Source organism: Grampus griseus (genome assembly GCF_964374135.1).
Source record: "Grampus griseus genome assembly, chromosome: 10".
NCBI lineage: Eukaryota > Metazoa > Chordata > Mammalia > Artiodactyla > Delphinidae > Grampus > Grampus griseus.
In genome coordinates, this window is record NC_139004.1 from 100,905,001 (window position 1) to 100,929,329 (window position 24,329).

General features: G+C 53.8%; 1 protein-coding gene across 2 annotated transcripts in view; it reads right to left on the minus strand.

Moving 5' to 3' along the window:
- SLC6A6 (solute carrier family 6 member 6) overlaps window positions 1–23,286 on the minus strand; it is a 67,399-nt gene extending 44,113 nt beyond the window's left edge. The window contains exon 1 of one of the 2 annotated variants that reach the window (XM_082662971.1): window positions 23,249–23,286. The gene's annotated coding sequence lies outside the window, so the exon portion shown is untranslated. The remainder of the gene's footprint in view (window positions 1–23,248) is intronic. The other variant, XM_082662972.1, reaches the window with a different exon arrangement.
- Between the last annotated feature and the right edge of the window lie 1,043 nt (window positions 23,287–24,329).

Below are 24,329 nucleotides of genomic sequence, written 5' to 3' on the forward strand. Positions count from 1 at the left end.
GCGCCTCACCACAGCTACTGGGTCTCAGCACAGGCCCCTTCTCCTTGGGACACTGGTCCCACATTACCGCTTTAGTTCATTCAGCCCACCCCTCAGGCTCGGGCTTCCCGCATGGCTGCTCTAGGCCCCCTGGTGGCAGCCTGGCCCCTGCAGGAATCAAAGGGTGAGACCCGGCCTAGAAGCTGAGAGCCACTTCCTGGCTGAGGGACCTCAGGCAAGTTACTCCACCCTCTGGCCCTCAGTGTTCTCCTGTGTAAAGAGGGATAACTGTGGCCGCCTCATAGGGATGTTACAAGGACTGAACGAGGGGGTGCCCATGGCAAGTGCTCCTGAACTAGTATCTGCCAGTACTACTCTGTTATTGCACTAATTATTCTGGGGTCCACACTGACCATGAGGTATGGAAGGCCTCAGTCCTACTCAGGGTGAGATCAGCAAGACCCAGAGAGGCCAAGTGACACTGCTGAGGTCACGAAGCTGGGAGTGACAGCGACCATGACGTTCTGGAACCCCCAGCTCCGCCTCTGTCCCTTGGCCAGTCCAGCCCGTCCAACTCTGCAGACCCCCAAGAGACTCACTAACTCTCTCTCGCCTGTCACACAGCAACATCGCGCCCCCAGTGCAGCTAGCACTTGGGAACGAGCCCCCTCCGAGGTGTCCCAGACGCTCGCTGCCTTGCAGGCCGCCGCTGAGCGCTGTTTTCCTTGGCGCCAGGCCCAGGGCTATTTTCTAGCAACCGTGATACATTATTCCCCATTTTAAGAGCTTCCTATTTGCTTATTACAGCTACAAGTGATTAGAATCGGCCCCAATACAGAGGTTCCACGACGAAGGCTCCCTTCTTGTCCAGCTGAAACTCCTACTCTGTTCCTGGGGTGGACATCACAGCCAGGGCCTGGTTCCAGTGCCTGAAGACCAACGTGCAGATCACCGGGTTGGCTTGTGACACATACTCAGACAGAGTCAACCTAGTGCCAGAGATGCCGTGGGTTGACAAGATGTTCCTTTGCTTCCTCCCAATGTAAAACTACCAAATTTTTGAGTACTTTAATTCTGTGCTGAGCTGTCTATACACAATTTTCTATGCACTCTTCAAACACCCTCGACACTGCAGACGGAATTTTTAGGACCGTCTTACGGATGGGGGGAGTTGAGGCTCAAGCAGGGAAGAGAGTGGCCTGGCTGAGGATACACAGGTGGGAAGGAGACTAGAGGCAGAATTCCCAGCTGGTCTGCCCAACGCTGAAAGCACTGGAGAGAAGGTTAGAGAGCAGCCTCTGCAGGGTTTGCAGACGGGGACACTGAGTTCAGAGGGAAAGGACTGCAGAGGTACAGAGCCAGCAGCAGGGCAGTGCTGGGGACCCCGGGGGCCCACGCACCAGCCATCTGGGTCTTGAAATTGAGATGCTACTGAGGCCCCTCCCCCACACCTGCCACCTCAGCCCAAGGCTTTGGGGGAACCAAGCCCAGAAGCTGGGGAGCTCTCTGCCTTGCCCTCCCCTGCAGAACTTGAACTTTCTCAAGTAAACAGTTTCCCATGTGGCTCTCTCCTGTCAAGAACAATGACTCAAGTCCCCTGTTGTCATTCAGGAGTCCCTACAGGGTTTTTAAATAAGAGGGCAGGTACTTCTGTTTCCTTTTTGGAATACTTTCCCCACCCCAAAAGGGCGTAGCCCACAGCTGGGCTATAGGATCAATCTCTGGGCCTGACATCTGGGGTTTGGCAAGCGACTCCCAGAATCCCCAAACTGGGGCAGGAGGACAGCTGGACGACAGATCCATTCATTTCACAGGTAGGGAGCCTGCAGCCCGCTGGGCCTGCTATGGAAACAAGCAAGCGGCTGGACCCCTTGTCTGCCCTTTCCAGAGCAGGGTCCCTCCTCCTCTCTCCTTTCCTTGTCCCCCGTCTCCACTCCAGACCCAGTGTTCTGGGCTCACAGAGGCCACAACTAAGCTGAGTGACCTGTCCAAGCAACAACCCTCTCTGTGCCTCAGTTTCCTCACTGGTTAAAAAAATGGGGGTAAAAATAAAACTCGCCTTATAGGGATCAACTAGGATGATGCCTGTAAAATATTGAGCACAGTGCCTGGTACATACAAGTGATTAATAAATATTAGCTGTTACTGAAGAAAACATCTGATCACACTGGGATTTACTACATTATGTGGCAGGCATCGTATCCTGAGAAAGCAAGCTGCATTTGTTGGGCACTGGCTGCACGCACACTTATTCAGCACCGTGCTAAGCGCTTTGCAAGCATTTTCTCAATTAACCCTGTCCATGGGTGGCCATTACCATCTGCCTTCTGCTGACAAGGCCCAGAGTGGTGAAGTTACTTGCCCAGGGTCACAAAGCAAGCAAAAGGCCGCTCAAGCTTCGAAGGGCTCCCAGGGCTATTTCGGCCTCTCAATTCCATGTTCTCAACCACGCGGCTGTTTTGGATCACTTGCTCTAGATATGTCACAAAGTGAAATCAGGTCTGGCGCCTTTACGCCAGCTTCAAGCTACTGGGCTATGCTGAAAAATTAGGGAAGTAGGTGAAGGCAAACAGGGAAGTGAGGGGCCACGTGACGGAGACAGACAGGGCAGGGCCTGGGGACCCGTGCGGCAGTCAGCGCCCAGGGCCACAGGGGTGGGCTGAGCAGGCCGATGGAACGCACTGACTGGGGCAGGACGGATGGAGCCATGGACCCGAGGCTTCCTCTAGCAAACAGGAAGAGTCTCTCCCAAACTTCTCTGATAGCCCTGGAGGGGCTCCTTCGAGCACTGTCCCCACAGACTGCAGGTGGGGGACAGGCTCAGTAAGGAGGAGGGCCAGGATCAATTAGTAATGTCTGCCCCAGGCACGCTGCTTACATACAATCCTGGCCCTAGAGAGTATTTAACGGTTAAGCACCAAAGGGAAAAAAAAAACGTGTATTAAGAGCACTATTTCACTTCCTAGGGTAGCTGACTTTGAAAAGAAAGCAGGAATTAATTTTTAAAAAGGGTTTTTTATTCTTTTTCATGAAAAGGTACACCTTTAAAAGATTTGATCATTTGATTGAATCATTTGATCATTTGATTGACCTTCAATCAGAAGGTCTGTATCCTTCTGTCTTGGTTATCTATTCCTAACTCAGGCTAACTCAAGCATGACAAGCTCAAAGGCCTCCAGGGACCTGGCAGGCAAAGAATGGAGGCCAGTGGGGAAGGGCCTGCAGAATATGCCACGGGCAGCTCTCCTCAGCTCCAGCTACTGTGGTTGCCTTTGGGATCGAGGCCACTGAGGCCAGATCCTCCAATTTCTGGAGAGGTGTTGAAATCTGAGACGTATGTGCACATACAACTTCCAATTTCTACAACATCGTGTGGGCCAAACACCCAGTTTGTCCTCTTTGGTCAGACCATTGTCTCAGGTCACCCAAGGCAGTCGCAGCAAAGGGCAGGACAGGCTCGGCTGGAGATGCTGACCAGCCCAGCCTCCAAGGTCCGATGGCTCGCCCCAGTGAGGTCATCCAGGAAGCCCGGCATTGTTTTGCCAGGAACAAAGTCGAAACAATGAGCGACAATTCTGTGGTCCTAGTGAAAGTGAGTTCTGTTTGGGGAATTGTTTTCAGCACGGCAGCTCTGGGGACAGGGTCTGTTATCTCCTGGGCTCAGCGTCTGTGGGCAAGGCCCTCCCCTCCCCCCACGAAGGCTCATGTCTACCCCCATTCTGCTGAGAGCACCCTGCCTGGCTCAGGCTCGGCCTTCAACCTACAGGAGAGTTGACTTCGCCCCAAGCCTCACGGAGCCTTCCTTTTCACAGATCAGGAAGCTGAGGCTCAAAGAAGGGGAGGGTCTGGCTCAGGTCACACAGCCACCAGGCGAGGCCAAGATTTGCACCTAGATCCTGACTCCACGTGGTTGGTGACACCCCAGGGTAAGGTGGCCTCTGTACAGGGACCTAATAGAGCAGATTGTACTTCTTGATCTATGGTTCGCAGAGGAAAAAGTGGGTGAAGGTGGGCAGGTTTTCCAAAGAACTGGCCTCTAGGACAACGCCGGGGCGGGGGGCAGGATGTGGGCCCAATGTACAGCCTTCTCCTCTCTCCGGCACCAAACCTGCAGGTGGGCTGGGGGAGGAAGGCGCGAGCAGGCTGCTCTGTGGCCGGGTGGCCCGGGGATGGGCGGGCAGCAGGTGCAGGAAGGCCGGCGCTGCCCTCGAGGGGAACGCAAGCTGGGCACACAACACACCCAAAACAGAGGTGCCCCAGGCACTGGCCCAGTAGGCCACCGAGTCAGGGGACAGGGCAGTAGGTGAAGAGTCAGAAAACTGGGTCTGGTTCCAGTTCCAGTCCTGCAGGCCAAGCACTTCCCCTGTGCCTCTTGGATATTTGGGGATAAGACGGAGAGAGGGCAGCTCCGGCGAGCAGTGAGTACCGAATAAATATTTACTGAGAGCATCCTCTACTAGGTGCCAGGCCCTGCGGTAGGGACTGGGGACTCGGAGGTGAGCCCTGGAGCTGACATTCCAGAAGGGAAGACAGACACTAAATACATACATGAATAAATATTTACGACTGGGACCGGTGAGCAGAAGACAACCAAGCAAGACGAGGGCACAGGGAGTCAGAGGACCCCCTGAGGAGGTGACGTTTCATAGTGGAGACGCTCACTAAAGACTGGTTCTGGGCAGGCCCTGTGCTAAGCCCTTGCAGGTACCAATTCATCTATTCCTCTCACTAGCCTGGATGAAGGAATGAGGCCCAGAGAGGTGAAGTCGCTCGCCCAAAGTCACACAGCAATCAATGGGCTTCAGGGTCTGTGCTTTCAACCACCTTGAAGCTGGGATCTGCATGGCAAACATCTGGGGGAACAGTGTTCTCAGAGCAGGGACAGCGTGTGTGAAGAAGGCCACACTGGGCACGGCAAAGGAACAGAGGGAAGGCCGGTGTGGGACAGAGCAAGGGGGACAGGGCATGGGGCGACCCGGAGAGGAAGCCAGGCCTGGAGGCCAGGTCAGAACCTGGATTTATCTAGCGGGTGGTGAGGGACCCTGGAGAGCTTTGTGCTGCCCCAAGGAGTGCTCAACTCAGGCTGTCCCTGACCACCTGGCTCCCTCCCACCCTGAAGGGATTCGAGGGCCCATGCTGGGCTTTCCTCTGTAAGCTGTTGCCAGTAGGGACTTTCTACTGGGGCCTGCAGAGCCCAAGTCCTGAACCCCGACACCTCAGAGCCGCCGGCCTCCTCACCGTGAGCCGAGCACCTGTGGGACAGGCTGAAGTGACCGCCATCTTTCGCAAAGAGGGACCCGCCAAGGATCGCGGCCAGAACTGCTGTCCCTCGGCCAAGGACCGTGACATGGGTGACCGAGAGAAGACAATGTCCTTGTGAGTCTAGCCCCCTGGCCCCTCCGTGGATAAAACCCATGGGTTTTGGAAAGAACAGGGTCAGTCTTTGACGCTATATGATCTGGGACACGTCACTTCCCTCGGACTGGTTCCAGGAGAAGCCCCACCTGCCCTACCTGGACCGAGCACCTACCGCCTTCCTGCCCTCAGGGTGCTAATACCCAGGGGGTGGGGGCCTCATTTTGTCACAATATCACAAAAATCGTTCTCAGTTCAGGAGGAGGACAGGAGTCACGCGTCTGGTTGGAGTGAGGCTTCAAGGAGCAGGTCCCGTGACACCCCCTGGGCTGGGCCCGCGGCCAGGCTGGACCTGGTCCCTGAGGGAAGGCGGAGGTCCAGGAACAGTCAGGCTGCACGAATCCGTTTGAGGGGGCTTGGACCCCAAATGCCACTGAGATTGCCAGCACGCGCTATAACCACCAATCAGGTGAAAGAGAGGAAGCAGGGAGCCGGGAGGGCGCCGTGGCTGCGGGGGACTCAGGGGGCCTGTTTTCACGCACAGGGCGGTGAGTCAGCAGGCAACGGCCTCCTGCCACTGACTCACCAGCCGCAAGCCTGTCACTCTTCTCCCCGCCTGCTTCCCCACCGCCCGGGCCCCAGCCGGGCTCTGCCGGAAGTGTGGGTAGAGTAGGTCAACCAGGACCCTGAGACAGGCTCTGCAGAGCCCAGGATTATTTCTGGAGGCCACAAAAAAAAGAGACATGAGAAAAAAGAAAGGCTCGGTTTCTGTTTCCTCAAACTTCCCCTTTCAAGCTGTAAGAACCCTAACCTCCTCACTCCTCTCTAGCTGGCTGTAAAAAGCAAACAGAGGGCAGGCCCCTCCCTCCCTCTACAGAAACTGGAGAGAGAAAGGCCCTGGGGGCAAGGCCAGCTAAGGGCACGCGTGGCCCAGTGCTCGCTCAGAGCCGGCCATCCCCCACTCTGTCACCAGGGCTCTGCTGGAAGTTACAGCTCCAGGGAAACCAGCCAGGGCAGCTTTTGCAGTAGGGCCTTGAGCAAGTCACTGCTCTCAGCCTCGGTGTCACCTTCCTTAAAATGGGCGTCACATCCTGTCTACACTGTGACAACTCGTAGCTCATTAGTGTTTGTAAACAAGCTCCCCGTTCTCACTGTTCCTCTTTTAATCATGTCTCTTCTCAAAGAGGAAGGACTTTCTTTTTCCTGCCCAGCTCCACGCTTACCTCTCCCTCACTTAGAAATTTAGCTCAAGGAGAGTTTGGTGCCTGTGGAGTGAAACAGCCTGGGATTCATTCAGCAAGGAAGAGGGGGTGATCCACTGGCACGGGCTGCCACTGCGCCCACCGCAGAGCAAAGGGGCTTGTTGCCTGGGCTTTTACTCCATTTGTCTGGAAGTCAAGTTTCAAGCATCCTCCACCATCCAGAGCCCACCCAAGATGCCCAGGGGCCTCTGAACCCACACAGCCCGTGCTTTCCCACGCCTCCCTCCACACCTCGGCTCCTGCTGTTGCCTTAGCCCAGCACGCTGCTCCCCGAGTAACTCACAGGCAACCCCCCAGGATGGTGGCCCCGAGGACCCCCTAGTGCCTCCCCTGGGCTCCGCAGGCCACACCACCTCCACCTCTGCCCCATACTCCCCAGGCCTGCTTCCCAACACCCAGTACAAGGCCTGGCACTATGAGTATTTGTCAGAGGGAGCATTTAGGGCTCAGGACTCTGGGGACACTCAGTGCAGGAGCAAGTCTCTTCCACTTTGCAGCTGTGAGGCCCCTCGATGAGGGTGATGGAGCAAAGAGCTATAGATGTAACTCTATTACATGTATCCCTGGCATGTGAGCACAGTTCCCCCCAAAGGGTCAAAACTCCACAAAGCTTTGCCTTTTATTGAGAGATGAGCCCCAAATCTTTAGGAAATCAATTTTCATTAAATGTGTTCCCCGAGCATCTTCCAAAAATGAGTTTGAAGTGAATTCTCTCTGGTTCCCTAAAGGTTTGCCCAGTGCTGGAGATCCCAGTGTATCCTGCACAAACGTTGAAAGCTCCAGCTGGGGCCTTAGAGGTCCTGGCATGTGTGAACGCAAGCCCACTTTCTAGATAGAAAAACCGAGGCCCTGGACCCACGGCGGATCAACAAAGAGGATCAGCCTCTTTCACAGACAGACCATCAGAGCTGGAGGGGAAACTGAGGCTGGAAGGAGCTGATGGAGGGTGGGGATGCTCCCGACACCCCCCACCCAGTGGAGCACAGTGGGTGCCAGAGGCGGAAAGTAAAGGTCTTATTCCAAACCTGAGTGGACCGGATTCATATCTAACTCCGTCAGGTTGGTGAATGTTGGTGCAGCAGCAGCGGCGACTTCCAGGGCTACAAGATGGTGCCTAACAGCAGCTACTGCTTGGCTAGAAGAAAAACTCATCATTAAAATCCACCCCAGGGGTGCGGGGCGGGCTCCAGGGGTGGCTGACATTCCTCAACTGTGGTCTTCCTACACGTGCAGACCACCTCCCAGGCAGCCCCACATAGCCTCCATGACCCCTAACCTTTCACTGTGATCCACTTATGCCTCCGTGGTGCCTGCCAAGAGCACGGTGTGGGGGATTTGCCACTCACGCAGCGCCGCAAGACGAGGCGGACCCAGCCACTGGAAACTCCCCAGAGGCGCGCCCTGAACTCTGCTCCCACCAGCTTAGCCAAGCTTGTTTCTGGCAGACCCCACTGCCTGCCATGTCGCCCTTAGCTCAAGAACTATCAGTGGAACTATCCCAGCTGCTTGGAGACTAATCATCTCAATTTCCCCACCTGGAAACCAAGGCTCACTCTACATGTCTGGCCCTGTCCGCAGTCCCTGCCGCCTTATTTCTCCTCTTGTCCTGCATGAATCCTGGGCCCTCCTCATTCTCCCCAGCATTATCCCCTTCCGCCCTGTGCTTCGCTTGTGGGCTCCCTTATATTTAGGTGGATCCCACCCACCTTGAAGACCTGGCCCAAGTGTCGCCTCCTCCAGGAAGCCCTTCCTGCCCACCCCACTCTTTCCCTCACCTCCTCTGGCCAGTGTCACTCTCCCACCCCCATCTCCCAGGTGCTGGGCTCTTGTTCAGAACTGTGCAACTTTGGACAAAGTTCAAAGTTCTTTTTGGGAAACCTCAGTTTTTCCTCCTGTAAAATGGGCCTCCTAATCTATAAAGCCATCCCTGGCTGAAGTCTCTGGGCTCTCGGGCAGAGCTAGTAGATGCCCAAGACCCTCACACAGGCCTCAACACCAGCATCACCTGGGGCTCTGGCTGAACATGCAGACGGCTCCCCCCAACACCCACCTCTCCTGACTGAATCTTCAAAGCTGTTAAATGAGCCCCCAAGCGACTCTCAGCATCAGGTGAGGCCAGGGACAGTGGTGCCAATGGACTGGGAGACTCTTGGTAAAATGCAAAAGAAAACCAACCAATGAAAAGGACTCTTGTTGGTGATGACAGTGCACCTGAGCACGTGAGTGTGTGTGTGTGAGCGCACGTGCGTGGTCTCCTCCGCCAGATTGTGAGCAGCTGGAGGCTGGGCCGGCTGGGTTTCACCTCTGCCAGCCCTGGTGGGCCCAGGGCCACCCCACACTTGATCTTCCCTGTTGCCGCTGCTCTTTGCAGCACCCCGGGGCACGGGCACTTTTGCCCCGTTCTACAGATAAGGAAACTGAGGCTCTGAGAGGAGACGGGACCTGGCCCAAGGTTACCCAGTGAGTGAGTGACAGCCAGGACTGAACCCAGGACAAGGCCAGCGCGCCTTTATATCCACTTACTAAAGTGAAAAGGGGGCTGAGAACTGAAGGTGAGGGCTGGCAGGTGCATTACCTGTGGCCTCTGGGGCAGGGAGTTGAGTGGGTATATGTGATCCTCGAGGGACAAGCATCAGAGAGAGCCCCCTACCCTGGGAGTGGGACACACAAAGGAAGCCAGGACCTGGTTTTGAAGCCTGGTAAAGGGCAGAGTCCAGCTGAGCAGACCTCAGGCAGCTTCTCCAAGGACAGGGACGAGGTGCACGGCACACCGCCTGGGACTCAGGGACCCCTTGGTTGTCATCCTGGCAGTCACTTTTTTCTAAGGTGGAGGCAGCAGGTGGGGTCTTCCCAAAAGAAACCCCTGTCCTTTAAATGCCAGCCACCCAAGCACAAGGCCCTGGTGGGGTCAGCTCTGCCAGTGACAGCTGCTTGACCAAGGCAAGGCCTGCCCTCTCTGGGCTATGGCTTAGACCCTCCAACCAGGAGACCCCAAGCCTGGAGGTGCAGTGTCCTGTCCCTCCTCACACACGTGTACACACAGCCCTCTCTCCCTCAGCGAAGGCAGTCTCCCCAGCAGAAGAAAACGTACGTCATCAATAAACCCTGTGTGCCTCAGTTTCCTCAAATGTAGAATGGGGACAGTAATAGTGAATGGGGACCTGCCTCTTAGGGCTGCTGAGATTAGATAAGCGAGTATGTACAGACCACTTAGAACAGCACCCAGACAACGTGTGTGCTATCAGCATCAGGATGGCGAACAAACTCACGCATGTTCTCCCTGAGACCAGCGGCAGCCTGGACTCACAGCCAAGGCCCTACTGGGCATCTCCTGTGTGCCAGGCCTACTGGGAACCTGACAGATACCCCAAAGAGCCAGGACCAGGGTCAACCAGCTATGAGACTCGGGGCGTCACCCTAACACCCCTGCTCCCTCTTATTCCAACTTCCTGTCCTCTTCCACAGTGGGTGGGACTGGTGGACCCTGGGGTCTCCTGGGTTGGTACTCCCTGGGGATCTGAGCTTGGATATGGAAACCTTCCTCACCTCCCTGGCCTAGTCTTGGGGTGGGATTAGAGAGCACTTCAGGCAGCTCCCCATACAAGGTGCTGGTACCCTTTGGGCCCCTGGGCGGTGGCACCTGCCAAGCAGGGGAGGTGGAAGTTACAGGGGCTGGACCTGAACTTGAGAGCAGACAAAGGCTTTGCTGCTGGGAAACGGGGCTACAGAGTGGCCGTGACAACCCATGGCGTGAACTACAGACCAGCTAATCGAAGAGTGGCCAAGCAGCCTCCCTCCATCCCCCTGGTCACAGCCAGAGACCCTGGGCGGCAGTCAAGAAAACCTTCATGAGGGGAAGGTGGTCTCGCTGGTGTCCCCCAGGATGGCTGAAGCTGCAGAAATCAGATTCTGTGACCCCTCAACTCCTGGCAGCCTCGAAAGCCCAAGGATCCTAGCTGGAGGTCCCTGGGTATGTGAGACCCCTCTCCTGGCCATCACGGAGTGACAGATCAACCCAGGAGCCCAATGCCCAGAGTTTACAGATGAGGAAACTGAGGCCTGAAAGGGAAGGGGGCTTGCCAGGAGGCTCAGGGTGACCCTGCTTCCTGAGCTGTAAGTCACGGCCAAGAGCAGCCTCGACCTCCCAGGGTGGAAGGACCCCCGTGTGAGCTGATGCAGGCGGGCTGCTCCGCATGGGGCGGGCACAGACAGGTGATATCACCATGTCCTGCGTGAGGACGAGCGTCAGTTCACACTGAGGCTGGTCTTGGGGAAGGGCCGAGCAGCAGGAAGGCGAGTCACAGCGAGGGCTGGGGTGGTTCTCAGAGCTTCTACTCCGAGCTGCCCAACACCAGGCGGGGCCAACTGGGCTGAAACCTCCTCCAGCCCTTGGTGCAGTGAGAGGCTAAGGCTGGAGGCTGCCAGGGCTCTTTCTTAGACACATGTGCCCCCACCTTCTGAAACTGCAGCCTTCCTATTTGGAGGGGAGGTTAAAATTGTCTTTCTTTCACAGCATCGGAGTGAGACCAGATGGTCACTTTTATAGAACTGCTGTGAAGGGGTAAAATGACAGGTGTACGGCCCGAGGGTGGGCCACTCCGCTCCTCAACCCCAATATGATTTTTGAACAGGCACTAGTTCATGAAATTCAGCACCATCATCTGGCCTAATCTGCCCATTTTACAGGTGGGAAAACTGAGGCCCAGGTGCACGAGCTTCAGTCTCCAAGGTTTCAGCTCTGAGCTCTCCACAGCCAGTGCCCCTTCCCGCCAGCTGCTGCTGTTTGGATGCCTTGGACCAGATCGACTCCTTACTTATTTGAGGACCCTTTCCCAGGCTTAGGAAATCCAGAGCCCCAAGTGCCATGGAGGCCCCTGACCCCAAGGGACTGCCGTGTCTCTTCACCCGGCGACCTACTTGCAGTCAGCTCAGGGGCTGAGAGGCTCCATCACGCAAGCATTTGGGCTGAGGAGGTGGGTAAACAGAGGGTCCCACTGCTGGTCTGGGGTGGGTGACCTGGTGGAGCAGTTCCAGCCAGGGGAGCCATGGCCTGCTCCGAGCTGGATGCCTCTGAGGAAGACCTTCCTCCCACCAGGCCCGCAGCGGGACCACTGGGTCAGAACTTGTAAGCACTGAAGGGCTCCCATATTTGTCTCCTGCTCCCACTTTGGGGCAGTCTCCCTGAACACCATCTCCTAGGCGACTGCAGCTGTCGGAGACCTCACAAGCTTAAATCATAGAAGACAGCCCAGGGTGGTTCTCTAAGGGGACAGGGGCTCTGTGTGCAAACAGAGACACAGGTGGACAAGCAAATGTGACTTACCCCAGGCACTGGGAAATGGGACGCCATCGGAGGCCAGAGAGAGTACAGAAGATGCCCAGCACCTCGGCTCTGGGTCTCAGAATATTTGCTCATGAGGTCACAATGCCCCTTCCAACACAGCCCAGGTGCCCAGAGACTTCGTTCTCCAGAAAAATGCCACCAATTAGGAACATCCCTTAGCAGAACTAAAGCCAGAGAGAGGGTTCCTTGATCACAGAGCTTACCGTCACTACACACCATTGCCTTCAAGACCCTAGCCTGTCACAGCCTGGTGCATTTTACAGGCCCTGGAATGCACATCTCCACTCTTCTCCATCCTCGAATGCCACCTCCTCCAGGAAGACTTCCCTGACCATCCCCCCCACCCGCCCATCTCCCAGTGGAACGAGGTGCTCATTCCTCAGCTGTGATCCTCGTGTCTTCTTCCTCCCCTGGTCTGGGGGCTCTAGTGCAAGGGTCCCAGCTTCCTCCCAGGCGGCAGTGAATGAGGAGCCTGGTCTACCACTGTCATAGCAACCCTTTGTTCTAATTCCAGCTGTTCTTACATCCTGGAAACAATAATAATTGTGGCTGACATTATGTACCTGGCACTGTGTTGGCCACTTGATATGATTCTAGCTAATAGTAACTTTTTAAAAATACGCTAAATATTTTTATTTCCTTAAATCACTTTTCACTGACTATGGCTGTTCACTTTTTTCCTATAACCAGTCCAAAGGTAATGAGACTTATAGCATTTTCAGAGAGTCTGACAGGAGAAAAAGCACACTTGAAATGCCTTAAATGTATGGAAAAATCCTCCAGCTGCACAGTCAGTTCCAGAGAGGAATACCAGCTCCCTAGGCTGAGCGCCCAAGTGTGTCTGGGGCACCACCTGGCACCTGGGTTCCCTATTTTACCCAGTCCTTTCCAACCACCCTATGAGATGACGGATTTTACCCATCTGTGGCTCAGAGAGATCAATCGACTTAACCAGGGTTGCACAGCCAGGAAGAGGCAAGACTCGAGGGTCCTGGGTCTTCGACCACAGGGTTCTGGGGCATCTCCTGGCTATGACCTTGGATACCAGGAGGTCCCCCTCTTCACCTGACACAGGAGGAAACTGAGGCCAGCAGGAGGTAGGGGTGTCATTTGGAAAATTCACCAGCTAGGATTAGAATCTCCTGAGTGGGCCCACATCACACGTATCTTCATGGACTAGGACCCAGCGGCCTCAACCACAGAACAGCAGCAACAAAAAGAATCCACCTCACTGAGGCTGTGTGCTCTACAGGACCTTCCCATTTAATTCTGTACACCTGCTGGGATGGCTAAATACTGGCCCCTTAGGCCAGCAAGAGCTTTTAACCCTTTAAATTCAGCCTGCCCAGAGCTAATGTCCAGGGATGCGGCTAATCTCAGTGAACTGATGAAAGGAAGGGAGGGGTGGGGTCTGATAGCCTGCACTGCTTTTGGAAATGGTGTACCTGCCTGTCTGCACCCTCTCAGCCCCAGAAGCATCCCCCCACCCCTACCTCCTCTGACCTTTCTCACCCTGACCCCCCTCAAAGTGTCCCATCCACTGCAGCCTGGGACTTAATCAGCTTATTCACCCTGTGCAGAGCCTGGGCCATCTGAAAAAGTCTCCTTTTACTCCTTGGGGGCAAGGATACCTGAGATCTAGGCCACAACTATAAATAGTCGAGAAATCCGTTGTCCTTTTTAACTGACTCATCTCTTTCTTTGGTCAGTCAGTTACGGCTGACCCCCAGATGGCTGAGTTGTACAAAATTCCCTCCCCCGCGTAATGTCAGTGGAGAGGAAAGACCCTCCTCGCCTCTCCAGCTTTGTTCTCTGAATTCCCCAAGAGTGAGCCTCCCGCTCCCAACCCCGCCAGTGAGACTCTGTTCCCCAAATACCCTTTGCCTGGTTCCGCTTTTGCCTGTTCTGCGTCACCATCAGAGATTTTATTTGGAACCTAACTCTGCCACTTGTCAGCGGCAAATAGTAACCTCAGGCATGTCTCTTCCCCTTGGGGCCTCAGTTGCACCATCTGTAAAATGGGCCACATCACATAACACAAGGGAAGGTACAAGGGAGGGCCTCAATACAAGCCTGGCTTTGCTCTCAGGAGAAACAGTTTGGCCCTGAACCAGAGAGATCAGCCACCTTGCATTTCATGCAGTTAAATCAACGAACACGGACTCCACCCGTTGTTAGCATCATCCAGCTAAGTGCTGGGAGAGGCAGAAGCAAACACCCAGGGCTGATCTGTCAAGCAGGGAAAATACCAAATAAACAGTTTCTCCATCCGGCGTTCTGTGTCAAACCAGCAGCCAAGTCCGCTGGCACCGCCATCCCCTCCCAAGGCACTTCGTGTGCTCCCCAAACCACGTGAATCAGCAAAACTAGGTTAGACATCTCATTAGAGTGGGTTTCCTCTTGGGACCTCTGGCCGCGCCTGTGATTCTCCTACAAGCGGTCTCGGTGGTGAGGGCTGGGCTTGTTTGTTTTTCTTCCTGAGCAGAAGCCAGTTGTCAGAACAACTAAACAGTTACTACCTTTAAGGGACACCTGGAAGCATTAAATAAGGACTCTGATTCCAGGCTGGTTCCCTAAAGTGAATCAAGACCAAGCACTCAGCAGGGCACTGGGGGTCACCAGGCTACACCAACACCCATCCGGCTCCTCCTCCCACCCCAGAACACAGCCCCCTAGCACTCCAGGCTCCTTCGGCCCCGGGGTCCTCGCTCCACTCTTTCACGCTCTGCCAGCCCTTCCACAGGCTGCTTCCTCACCAGTAATGCCCTTCCCCTTTTGTGCCCAGCTGGCATGCTTTGTCATTCAAGGCCTCTGGGAAAGTTCTTTGAACTTTGGGTGCCCAAGCATCTTCAAGAGACCCCGCCAATGGACGCCCGATTTGCAGGCCAGGCAGTTCCCAGGCTGGACAGGGTGAGGCTCATCTCTGGGTCCCCAGGGCCCAGCGGGGGCCTGAGCCACAGGACAAGTCCATAACTCCCTGATGACTGAATGAGCAGACTTTCAATTCTCGGTTTTCAGATGCTTACAGGTTTTCCCCAAACTTCCCCTGACATCAAATGTTCTTGCCTGGGCCTTTCCCCCACTCAGCAGAGCTGGAAAGGGTTTGAAAACATGCGAATTTCTCAATGGACTGGAAAGGCCCAAGGGAAGTCAAAGGTCTGGCCCCATGACCTTAAGTTGGGGGCTGTTGTATCTACACAAGGTGATGGACGTTAACAGAACCTACTGTGGTAATCGTTTTCACAATATATGCAAATCAAGCCATCACGCTGTACTTGTGAAATTCATACAGTGATGTATGTCATTTATTCTCAATAAAACTGGAAAAGAAATCACCAAAATTTAACGTAATTTACACTTTCACACAGTCTCACCTACTAGACTGTAAAATTCTAAAAAACTGACAATATCTTGCTTATATTTGTATCACCAGCACCTGTCATAATATTTATGAATATGAAATAAAATTAATTTAATAAAGTTGGGGGGACCCTTCTCCCCAGAAGCACTTCAGGCCAGGTGCCCAGCCGTGGCACTCTCAGGCCTGGCCACATGGGGATCAGCTAGCCCAGGGGTCCGAGGTGTCAGGAATCACTGCCCAGAAGCACAGCCACCTGCCACCTTCCAAGCTTTTCTAGTTTTGTCTCTTTTAGGGCGAGAGACTTCACTCAATGTCTGGTCTGTTTAGTGTGACTAACCCTTCCCTGAAAGCACTTTATTACAGCTATTATTCATAAGCCACATATATAAGAAATCAGCTCATCAACTTTTCAATACACCAAGCTGCTTTCTCCTACGTGCGCCAGTTCACCCGCTGGGCATCTTGATCTCGGTCCTCATTTAACAGATGGGGCAACTGAGGCCCAGGCAGTGGATGGGACTCACCTGAGGTCACACAGCCAGGAAGCAGCAGAGGAGAGGTGCCCAACGTCAAGGTGCTGTGTGACCTTGGGCAGGTCGCTGCACCTCTCAGGTGCACCTGCATTTTATCTGGCAACCTCATCCAGAGGGTCTTGATGTGTTCTCACCCCACCATCCCACATCTAGCAAAAATATGAGACCCAGAAAATAAGAGGAATCAAATACTCTGGGTGCCTAGTCCGAAAACCTCCACCTAAATATGAATTAAGTAACTTAGGATTTGAGGGTCACCCTATCTCATAGTCGTGTCCCTTTCTTTCTTCCCACCCAGAAGAAGACTCTTGCCTGGTGGCTGCACAGAACTTTCACAGTCCTCTCAGCTCCTCCTTTTTTCCAAAGCAGGTGTCTGCTACCAAGGGGGTCGTGTACCACCCACAGGCCACCTTCTCCTATCCCGCGCCCCCAACAGACATCGCTAATCGATCATGGCATCCTTCCCACCGATCATCAGGACTCAGCCTTAGATTCCTCATCAGAACCCCGTCTCTCTGGACCTCAGGAACTTAACGGACAAGAGAATGCACTCACATGAGGGAGATGGTCAGGGGCAGGCAAGATGCCCAGAAAAGACTAGGGGGGCAGCAAGACAAGCAGAAGCTCCCAGCACTGGACCCCCAAAACAGAAAGAAAAGCCACGTCCCCCTCACTGTGGCAGGAGGGAGGGAGGGAGGTGTGGGCCCTCGTGGACCCACAGAGCAGGAGCTCGGGGAGGAGAGGAGTGAGGAGGGGGACTCGGGGGTGAGGAGGGTGGGAATGAGGGGCAGGAGGGCAGGCCAACCCCAAACTCCCTCTGGGGGGAGGAGCAGTGAGGGGATGCCAGGGGTCCCCGTGTAAGGCCCCACGGAGGGTGTGCCAGCAGCGGCCAGGCTGTGGTGGGGGCGGCCTCTTTCCTAAGCCTGCAGACCCCGGGGGGGCACATGCACTTTCGCCCCTTTTACAGAGAACACCCAGCTCAGAAAGGGAGACCCCTTACGCTAGGGCACCTGACTCTGAAATGGCAGAGCTGACATTCGTAGCCAAAGCTCGGCACTGCCACGCCAGCAGCCACCCCAGGGAGATGATTCCAGACCCTTGTTTTACACGTGGGGAAGCCCTAGGGCCCAGAGAAGGGAAGTGACTTGTCCAGGGTCCCCCAGCAAATGGGTAAATAATGGAGGTGCTAGAGGGAACTGCCCCAGGGAGCCAGGCCCTCCGAGGCCAGAGGCCAACTGCAGCCCCAGGGGTTGGGAGGTGCCTGCTTTGCTTTAGGAGCCCAGGTTCTGGACTTGCTGTCTGGTGGCTGAGCACAGGCTAGCAGTTAGCAGCATCCTTCAGAAACCCCTCAGGCTTCACCACTGTGGGACGCTCTTCTTTTTGAAAGGCCCTGTCAGTTTCAAAAACTGGGTGGGTGGGGGACTGTGATATTGTGATTTACGATAAAAAAGATAAAGTTGGTCTTCATCCGCGTTTCCAGCACAGACTTCCTAAAACCCTTGGAATTTCCTAAGTGGCGAGAGGGATCAAGGTGTCTTTTGTTATGTTAATGAGGCGACTTAGGAGGGAGCTAAGGAAGGAGACTGGTTGCCAGGAGAACCCACCAGTGATTAGAGGGCTGGAACTTTCAGTCCCACTACCCCCCAGCCCTGCGGAGGGGAGAGGGGCTGGAGGTTGAATGGATCACGCCTAGGTAATGAAGCCTCCGTAAAATCCCAAAAGGACAGGGTTTGGGGAGGTTCCAGTTGGTGAACACGTGGAGATTCAGGGACAAGGGCGCCTGAAGAGGGCATGAAAACTCCTCGCTTTCCCCACACCTGGCCCTGTGTGTCTCTGCCATCTGGTTTCTGAGTTATATCGTTCCGTCATAAACCGGTGATCTAGTAAGTAAAATGTTTCTCTGAGTTCTGTGAGCTGCTCTAGCAAATTAATCCAACCCGAGGAGCGGGTTGTGGGACCCTCCGATTCACAGCCATTCGGGCTAAAGTCGGGGGTGGGGGCAGTCTTGTGGGACTGAGCCCTTCACCTGGGGAACCTGAGACTACCTCCACACCAACAGCGTCAGTATCGTCAATACTGACTTAAGTCGTAGGATGCCCAGCTGGTGCTGGAGGATTGCTTGGTGGTGTGGGGAAAGAACCACACACATTAAAATAATAATCTCTCTCCTTGAAGAAATCCCTGTGTGACCCCCGTTGGGGTAAGAGCCAAGACAGGAAGATACAGCCAAGGAATCTTCTCTCCACCTGAGGCCCAAGCTTTCCCGCCACAGGTTAGGCCAGAAGACGCGGCTCCTGCTTGGCCTGGTGGTCCAGAGGCCCCGTCTCCCAGCACCTTTGACTTCAAGACTAAGAAGCCAAAGACGTGGCTCACCCCAGGTCCCGACCTGAAACACGGCTGACCTCAAGCTGGCCACTGCCTTCCTGAGCCTCACATCTCTCACCTGTTATGTGGCGACAGTAATAACTACGCTATACGATAATGCAAGTATGAAAGATGGGAGACCTTTTTGAGAATTGCAAAGAGCTGCGCACGCTATTGTCCATATGTTCAGCCTACCCTGATAGAGGTATCAAAAGTATTAACAGTAACAGTAGCAATAGGAAGACCAATTACAGTGATAAGTACCACTTTCAGTAATTGCTATGGGCTAGTCACTGTACTGAGAAGGTTCATAGTTTTTCTTCCCTGATCCTCACCACAACCACAGAAGGGAGATTCTACATCATGTTTATTTTGACAGAAGACCCTGGGGCCCAGAGAGGTTAAGTGACATGCCCTGGGTCACACAGCAAGGTAGAGGCCAAAAGACATTTACACCCAGACTCATGGTGAGATTAGGTCTTAAACACACCTCTCCTCCCTCTAAAGGGTGTATTTATCAGGCTCGGAGGAGGCCTAGGATTCATAGCATTTTATATTTCCTGAGTTTTTATGTTCTTCCCAAAAAAGGAAGGCTGGCAGACTGGGAGCAGCTCCTCTAGGATGGATTGTTTTAAACTTTCTGCCCCCTAAGACCCTGAAAGCACATTCACCAGGAACGTGCCACCTCTCTCTCTCAAGGACTGAGGGCTGTCAATGATGACATTAGAGCAATTTCTGGAGGGTCAGTAATTTGGCAACAAGTGCGAGCATCTTAAAAATGCACGCTCCCTTCATGCTAGCGATTCCAGTTTCCTGACCAGACCAATGTGTAATTTACTGCACACGGTTTTGCAAGATGAAAAAGTTCTGGAGATGGACTGCACGACAATGTGAAGACACTTAACACTACTAAACTGTAGACTTAAAAATGGTTAGGACAGCAAATTTTATGTTATGTGTATTTTACCATAATTAAAAATAGAAAAAAAAATGTTCACAGCAGAGTGGTTTTCAAAAAAGAGAAACTATACACAGCCAATCTCTCCTCACTAGGGGATTACTTAAATAAACGATGGTTTACCCAAACAAATCAAAACAAACTAGAACAGGGGGTCAGCAAACTGTGGCCCCTGGGCTAGGTTCAGCACTGTTTTTGTAAATAAAGTTTTATTGGCCCATAGCTCCATCCATCATTTGCCTATTGTCTTGGACTGGGTTCTAGCTGCAATAGCAGAGGTGAGAGCCCATGGCCCACAAGCCCAAAATACATACTATCCAACCCTTTAAGAAGTTTGCCAAACCTGGACTTGGAAGACCCAAGACCCCAAAACGCTATCAGAAATAGGTTGGAGGGTGTGCTGGGAGAAATTGGCTCCCAAAGAGCCATGCTACGAGTTCAATTTGGAAAGGAAAATTTTAAATAGGGTATATTACCCAAACGTGGATAAATGTACCATTAGGTGCTTATCTCTGGATGGTAGGAATAGAGATGAATTTTATTTTCTTGTTTTGACTTTTCTGTGCTCTCCAAATTTTCTGTATGAAAAACATATTACTTCTCAACACTAGAAGAAATCATTAAGTGACTGGATGGCGGTGTTAACTAATGCTACGGTGACACTCATACCGCAATCGCAATGGACCAAATCAACACACTGTACACCTTAAATGTACATCGACGTATGCCAACCCTCTCTCAATTTTTGAAAAATTGTATGACTTTTATAATCAGGGTAAACAAACAATAAATACCATTTTCTCACTGTCTTGGCCCTTCTAGGCAGCGAGTGCTTTGGTGGATGGTCAGAGGTCGTACCGACACCCCCTCCCTTGCCAGAGTTTACAAGCTGCGGAGGGAGGGCGGTGAGGTCGGGGGAGGCACAGGTGGAGAAGGCCCCGCTGGAATTCTCACGACAAGCCCCTCCCTAAAATTCCTGGGCACCCAAGAGGGTGGATCTGATTTTCAGGTGGGGGGGAGTTGCTCAGGGGATCCCACGTGAGAGATGAGATAAGAAATGCTACTGGGGGGACTTCCCTGGTGGTACAGTGGTTAAGAATGCGCCTGCCAGTGCAGGGGATACGGGTTCGATCCCTGGTCTGGGAAGATCCCACATGCCGAGGAGCAACTAAGCCCGTGCGCCACAACTACTGAGCCCGCACGCCACAACTACTGAGCCCATGCACCACAACTACTGAGCCCGCAAGCCACAACTACTGAAGCCTGTGCGCCTAGAGCCCGTGCTCCGCAGCAAGAGAAGCCACCACAATGAGAAGCCCACACACTGCAACAAAGAGTAGCCCCCGCTCACCACAATTAGAAAAAGCCCGTGCGCAGCAATGAAGACCCAATGCAGCCAAAAATAAATAAATAAAATAAATAAATTTATAAAAAAATAAATAAATAAAAGAAATGCTATTGGGTGCGGGGCGCTGACTTTGTTAGGCCCCTTGCGCGCTTCTAAACCCCACTGTGATGACTGATCGTTACCCCTGATCCCATACTCACTTTCTGCTCCTCCCGGGGCTGTTACTGTTCCATTTCACAGGTGGGGAAGAGGAGGCTCCGAGAGGCTCTGACTGCCCTCTCAAGGTTGTACAGCTGGCCAGGGATGGAGCCAGGATTTGAACCTGGGCTGTCTGACTCTCCAGCTCCAAGGACTTTCTACTACCCGGTTGCCCCCAGCTCAGGAATACTATTTTTGGCGGGTTCATTAATACCCCAGGGTCTGCTGAACACCCAACGGACATGCACACATCTGTCAGCTCTTTGACCCTGCGGGGGCTCCAGAGCGATCACCATCCCCTTTCGCAGGTGGGAAGTGAAGGCCGCACACCCAGCAGGGCTCAGACTTCAGAGATGACAACTGTTCTCTAAAGACACCTCCTTCCAAATCCCACTGCCTGCCATGTCAGGCGGCAGTGAGCACTTCTGGCAAGACTAAACCAAAAGGGTTGCTTGGAGGAGGCGTCACACAGGCCTCTCAGCCTCAGCGGCCTCTCTTGTAAAATGGGCTCCCACCAAGTATGGACGGATCAGCAAGCCTCAGGGAGAGGAACCGTGGCCGGCCTCTGTTTATTGCCTCTAAAGGCCAAGCCCCTTGCACAAGATTCTCTTTATCTGGAAGCAGAACTCACATTCCAGCTTCACAGCAGCAGGCACCTGGCTTCCTGGCTGCCCTGGGCTACTCATTAACCAGTGAGAGGCCTCAGGAAGGGGCTGGACCAGAGTCTGCTCCAGCCTGGGGGAGGGGGAGGGGAGGGCCATGCTGGATGGTGTTGGCACCAGGGTCAGATCAACCAGGTTCAAATCCTGTGTGACCTGGGGGTGAGGGGGCGGGCAGGTCACCACCTCTGAGCCTCAGTATCCCCATCTGTACAATGGGGACCACCATTGTACAGTGCCCACCTGACAGGGCTACTGTGAGGACTGCAGGCGACTAAGGTGCTAGCACTGCCTAAGGCAGAGCAAGCGCTCAATAAATGGTGGAACCACAGCGCCCAGCACAGGACGGGTGCAGGATAAGATCTGCTGCTGTCATTAAACCCTCGGCAGCATGGTGAACGTTGTTAAAGAGTTCCGTAAATGTTCGCGATTATTCCTCTTGCTATTTATGACAGTGGTGACTCTGGAGGCTGACCCGGAGCGGGGCATCTCCTGACCACCAGGGATACGCCAGCCTGATTCTCCGCATCTGATGTCACAGCATGAAGAGCAGGTCTTGGGTGGTGCCGGAGGCCTGCAGCTGCCGGTGACAGAGACCCAGGGCTGGGAGCTTGATGACTGGGGTGGAATCGGGTCCACCACCAGCAGCAAGAGGCCAAGGGTCTCCAGGCTTTCCTCCCAGTCCTGGCTTCCTAGGGGACCCCAATCAACCAAACCCGGCCCCGGACCTGGGGGAGCTGGATCCCGAGAAGCTTCTGCCCAGGAAGCCAGGTTTTCCAAATTCCAGAGCAGGGTGTACTAGTGGGTCGCGCAATCTATTGACTTAGAGGGTCAGGGCTATCGTTTTCATAAAAGAGAACAGAACAGAACAGAGAGCCCTGCAGACGGTGAGGCTACGAGTTTTATTTCGTGAAACTTTCGTTTCAGTTTCACGCGTGTGTTAAGTACACGCAGCATCCTGCTGTAAAGTATACTTCTTACTGAATGTCACGAGTCAAAGACTTCTTTGAAAGCCCCTACAGTGAGGATGTTTAAATCAAGGTGTAGAAGGCAGCTGCAGAAAAGTGACTGAGTCAGGTTCCTGCTCCATTAAACCCCTTTTAAAAACGCTACTGTGATCCTGAACTGGGGTGGAGGTGCGGGAGGTTCTATAAATACTAGACAATCAGCAAAACGTCATTAAGTTCTTAGATTAGATAACAGAATTGTGTCAATGTTAAATGTTCCAGGGCTGATCGTTGTGTACTTATATAAGAGAATGAATGGCCTTGCTCTTACAAAATGCATGCTGAAGGATTAGAGGTAGAGGGGCAGCGTGCCTGAAACTCCCCAGTGATCCAGGATATCAATGTGACTGTTTTCATAGCATATATTAAAGCAAGGAAGCAAAGGAGGCAAATGTTAACAATGGGAAAATCTAAGTGAAGGACTTAGAGGAGTTCATTGTAACATTCGTGCAACTTTCTTGAAGGTTTTCAATTTTTTAAAAATAAAACGTTCAATAAAGAGATAGTTGGGACAGCAGCCCGATTCCTAGAGCATCCTGTCTGCTGGGAGCCAAGCAGCTCACCCTTTCACACGCTTCTGATCCCGAACCTTAGAATCAAGTCCACGAAGGCCTCCTCACCGCCTGGTGCAGAGCCAGTCTGGGGTCCAGGCCAGGACTCCGAAATCAGTGCTCAGCCCATTTGCAGGGCTACCTCCCTGCCACCGATGTGCACAGGTGGCCAAGCCGGGCCGTGGACCCGCCACCCAGAGGTGACCTGTGGACAAGGTCCTGGGGCCTCGGGGCTTCTGTCTCTTCCTCTGGGCTCCTGAGCGCCCACCGTGGGTCACTGCCACCCGTGGCGAGACACCGAGACCAGGGGGAGGTCAAATGCCACTTACGTTTTGGAGGCTCCTCACAAAGCGCTGTCGCTCTGGACCTATTGCAAGGACAGAAGGCAGAGAAGGAAAGAAGAGATCTGGTCAGGGTGCGATGTACTCAGGACCCAGACTCTATTCCGTGTGACCACCCAGCACACACAACTGGGAGGGGCCCCGTCCACACCCAGTGGGGCTGGGGCGGGGGAAAGCCAGGCGTCCGGGTGTTCCTGCACACGCTCGCACATGCATGCACACACACACACACACCACGTGTTCACACACAGGCACACGCTCACACACCTCTCGCCAGCATCCCTGAAATTGTCAGTGGCAAGAACCAGAGGTGGGAGGGGTGGGTGGCCCAGCCTGCACTCAGGAGGGGAAAGGCTCTTCTTGCTGGCTGAGAACAGGTAAGCAGCTCCCCAGCCCTAACCCAAAAGTCTGCGCTCCCCCAAGCCCCCCACGAGCTCAGCCACTTGCCCAGGTCTGTGAGTGACCGTCCCCTGTGAGCACAGGGATGCACCGAAGCCAGATGGAGAACCTGATACTCATCACCTGGTTAGAGGTTGAGCATCGCTGCGCCAAGGAAGCCTGCTGAACCGTGCTGAGCCAAGCACTCCCCAAGTGTGACTGACCCCTGAAGCTTTTTTTTTTTTTTTTCTTTTAAATAGACCACCTCTGTTCTTTTGGACTTGGTTGGGAAACAACGCAAGTGGGGGCAGATCACCTCTGCCTCATTCCACCGGCAGAGCTGTGCTGGAAGGCTCTCCTGGTTTCCTGGAATAAAAAATGCAGAAAACCAGGAAATGCTTCCTTATCAAGGAAGAGCTTACACTTCAATGAACAAGTTAAACAGATTAGCAGGGAAGGAAGGGGGTTGTGGTGGAAGAGCAGAGAGGCCTCCAGGGCTGCTCACTTCTTTCCTCCTTGTACCTGCAGCCCTGCCCTTGGAGCCTCTTCCCCAGACTCAGAACTGGGGTCCAGCAGTCTATAGAGCCCCCTGTCCCCAAAATTAGACAATCTCATTGCCGTGTTTGGGCTTCCACATTCACCAGGCTCACACGGGCACCCACTGTGTCTGAGGCACTGCGTGTAGGAATGC